The following is a 4,559-nucleotide window of genomic DNA, read 5'->3' as shown; positions in this document are numbered from 1 at the left end:
GCCGTATTTTATACCGGTGAAATTCAGTATGATTCCACTGAAGTCACTGAAACTACAGCAACTTAAACCAGCTGTGAATCTGATCCATAATATGTGATTATATTTAATGTAAAGTAAATGTTTTAGTAAATATCAAAATCATTCTCACTACTTCTAAATGTATTTTGTGAAGAAGTTATTAGTGGGGATTTAGCAGTTTAGCTTCATGTTTAATAATAATCACTATCAATTATTATTGGATAGAAGAAATAAGCACTTCCTGACAGTCTAAGACAGGGGTGACGTGTAGGGGGTGCACGTGCATGCACCCCCTGAGCATGGCAGTACACCCCCTACAAAAAGGTGCTGCTGACACTGTTGGTGGCGCCTGAGGGCGGTCACTGCTCGCCACCCTGCCACCAAAACCACCAGTGGCATCTGTGGGCAGTCAGCGATCCCCACTGGCCGCCACCACTGCCGGTGGTGCCTGCAGGTAGTCACTGACTCCTGCATGGTGCTCGTCACCCCCGGCTGCTGACCGTGCCGGCCTCGTCTGTGGGAGCTCCCCACTCACCACTCCCACCGTGCTCCCCCAGCCACCAGGCGCATGGGTCGTTCCTGGCCTAAGACAATTTTAGTACTGATCCATATTCAATATGATTTTTTAAACTAGATCATAATATGCAGTTGATCATAGTTCTTTTGCCAATGCATATGTGAATAGCTTCGTTTTTAAAAATTAGAACACTCTAAAAGGGTTGTATTTAAATAAAGCACAGGTAAAACATTCTCTTCTCTGAGGGCTTCTGTGCAGTTTATTTGTAGCTATGGCACTGAATAGAAGAACTCTCTTGAAAAGCTGTTGGACAGAAAAAAAAAATCATTATTATGACTGTTCTCTGATTGCCTGTTCCTTCTCAGCCACCTCAGAGAGCAAATAAAGCTCACCTTTATATCCTCACTCTAGGTCCTTCATTAGTCAGGCTCATTATTTTCTTGTAAATAGCTAATTTAGTGCACTACAGGATAGTTTTCTCAGCCCTTCATCAGAACCATCTTGGATCCCAAGCCTTATAGCTCTGAGTTCTGAGGTTTCAAGAGGTTTGCCTCCTGCCCCTTGGTCATGAGACACTGGACAAGGTGTTGTCTACGCCTTGTGATTCCAATGTGCAGTTTGCAATGCTTCTATTCCCTGCACTAGAAGGGAGGCATGTGAGGCCTCAAGTTCAGCAACTCTCCCAACGCTTAAAGTAGAGGTGGGCAAAATGGCAGATCCAGCTAGTGGCCAGACTCCATTTCCCAACAGCCCCTGCCCACATCACTGTGGCCAGTTTCTGTGGAGACTCAAGCAGCAGGGGGGCCATGACACTGTGGGGCCAGGGTTTCCGTAGAGACCGGCCCCAGCAGTGCTGGCAGGGCATGCAGCAGGGCAGGGAGCTGCTTCGGAGTCAGGGCTGGGATCTTGCAGTGGTGGCAGCGTGGGGCAGAGCCACGATCCACTGCCTGCACACACCTGCCCAAGGCACGCAGGTAGCAGATCATGGCTCTGCCTCAGCTCTGGACCCTGCTGTCACTACCACAAGATCCCAGCCCCAGAGCAGCTCCCTGTCCAGCCATGCTGCCCTGCCAGCGCTGCTGGGGCCGGTCTCCATGGAAACCAGCCACAGCAATATGGGCAGGGGCTGCTGGGAAATGGAGTCTGCCGTGGGCCAGACTTTGCCCATCCCTGGCCTAAAACCTGACAGTCTGAGGAACCAATGCAAGTATTAAAATCAGCCTCCATGCTCCTCTTAAACAGGACCCAAGATTCATTTTGCCACTCTGGCCTCAATGCTGCCTTCTCTCATGAACTCAAGAAAAGAATATTCTTGGTTTTATCCTGGGAACAAATCCTTCATTCAATCACCATTCAGTGACAATCTGTCAGTCCCGAGGCTGCACCAACCACTGGGACTCCTTTGATGTAGTAATAATTTTCCTCCATTCTTCTTGGTCTTTTGCCATCCTTGTACAATCAGTCAGTTTTAATCCCATCCAGTCTTTGATGTCGGTGGTCCAGCTTGTCCTAGGTCTTCCTTTTCTCTTAGTGACACTAGTACCTTTTAAGTCAAAAATGGCACAAAAAGACTAGAATAGCACAGTGAATTAAGGCGTGTGATGGGGTCTATGGGCCTCACCTGGGGTTGCCCAGGAAACAGCTAGGCAATAGGCCACTGTCCAGTCAGGACATAAATCCTGCTATGACTAAATGAAAACGGCCAGGCAAGAAGTCACCAGAGAATTTAGCAAGATAGCCTGTTTCCACCTAATTGACATCTCAAAGACCAGAGGCTGGGAAAGTCATGCAGCCCAGAGAGGAGAATTGTAGGGAAAACTCCTCAAGTTACAAAATGTTCCAAGGAGAGCTTCAGCCCGAAGGGCAAGTTTGGATTCTGTTGGAGGGAATAGCAAATACACTCCCATTGCAAAGTAGGGCCAAAGCACTAGAGACTGATCTGCATGCCATCCAGAAGCTGACTCTGCCTTAATCTAGTCAAGGATATCTGACTGTCTCTCTCTTCATCCCTATTGGTATCCAAAAGAGCAGATGGGATATCATGTCCTAGCTGATGGGCATCAGTATCTGCTACAGCATTCTTCAGGCTAGTTCCATTTTGGCATCTCCAGCACAGCAGAGAAATGGGGGGGCCAATAAATTGTCTCACTCTGCAGCTCTAACACAGTTCAATGCAAATTGGACATCAGGAAAGCATTGTTGCTCATCTTGCAATGCTTTTGGTGAATAACTATAGTGTTGTCTTGAAAAAATGGTTGGTCAAGGAACAAAAGAAAGCACTTAAGACTCTGATTACCTTGTCTAGCAGCAGCATAGGTTGCCTCGAACAGTAATGGAAGTCCATAAGAAAGGGTGGTTCTCGGCATATTTGTGGTCTCAGACTTGAATCCAAAGGAACAAAAAATTAAAAAAAATTATTCTGCCCCTACACTTTCCTGTTTGCGCACATCCAAGTTTACTTCTGATGATGAAAACTGTCCTGGGAAGAAACTGTATGTAAGGAATGGCACCATTGTTTCTTCAAGAAGAAGACATTCCATCCCCTGCCCTCCCCCAAGGGAGACTAATCATGTTCTGCAAACTATCACAATGTAGTTCTGTGTAGTGAAGGTAGGCATAAGTTTCATATGTAGTGGCTGTATTCCAGTTGCAGAAAATGTCTCTAAATGTTGGCCCTGCTACATATTCAAATTAAAACTGGATAGAAACCAGCTATGAAGTTGTTACACATTTTCAAGTACTAACTTTGTGGCTGCTTAGCTCTTTTTTTACAGCAAGATAGTCATTATTATGGTGTGGTGATTACTTTGAAAGTGTGGCTCCTCTAAATTTATTTCATGATTAACCAATTAATTACATAATATATGTAATGTGTAGCAGGAATCTTAGGGACCAAGTTCAGTAGGGATTTCTAGACTTTGCCCTCTCATTGATTTTTGAGGGACTATATGAGATAGACTGGGCTATGCAATAATGGCTGTAATAACAGCCCCCTGGGCCCCAATGGAGCACATGTTAAAGCTCTACATCAGTGGTTCTTAAACTTTATGGATGCAAGGCACCTCTCTATAACTTTTGTGCATCACCATGCCCCTTTATAAATCCATAGTGTTGTCCCCAAAGGACAGTGAGTTCGTGCCCGGTGCGCTTGTGCCAATAAACACACAGGGGTGAAGGATCCAACTTAACCTTTATTTCCTGCGCAGAAAATGGTGCTTGGCAATCGTTCGCAAAGCAAGCACCCCCACCCCAGTGGGCGTCTGCCTTATATAGCTACGTAACAGGTTAAACCTGCTGATGTGATGACATGTATAGCAAGCCCAGCAAGTAACCCCCCTTCCAGCTCCCCCCCAAGTAACCCCCCTTCCAGCTCCGGAACTTTGTTGATACAGCTTTTCCTCTAGCGAGGCCAGCAATTATAAACAACTAAGCAACAAGCGATCTCCCCCAGCCTAAACAACGTACTGTACGCCCTTGGTTAGATAAAATACTTTTTTCAGAACACAAAGCTGTTCCTGAAGTAGAAAATGCATAGTAAGAGTTCAAGGGATCTCTGCTGGACATGGCTTCCAGCCCTACCTCTGTCCCTAGGGGTTTAGCCAGGTGCCCCTGAAACAAGGGGTGCTTATCAAATCCCCCCTTCGAGGCTATGGTCCTTATGGAAAAGGTCCATAGTCCTCGACTATCTTTCTCATCTCCAGAAATCTTTTTGCTTCCTCCCGATTATTTTGGATCGGGTTTGTAACTGATGATTTTACAAACATCACGTGGTGAGCAGGGGAAGAAATTGATTTCTTGAGTACCTCACAACACAGTGGCATACAATGTACCCCACAACAGATCATTAAAAAAATACATATACTTGCCACAATTAATAAGAAAATTTGCTTAAGCCATGAAAAATTAGGAAGCCAAGAAGTAAGCCATGAGAAGTCGAACCCTTCCCCTTGCTTAATGTGAGACAGAACCTTTGCCAAATGAACCCACACATTTTGACTCTTATCGAACCTTTGATGCACCAACC

The sequence above is a fragment of the Alligator sinensis genome, unplaced genomic scaffold (genome assembly GCF_000455745.1).
Source record: "Alligator sinensis unplaced genomic scaffold, ASM45574v1 scaffold1735_1, whole genome shotgun sequence".
NCBI lineage: Eukaryota > Metazoa > Chordata > Crocodylia > Alligatoridae > Alligator > Alligator sinensis.
This window is presented reverse-complemented; position numbering follows the sequence as displayed.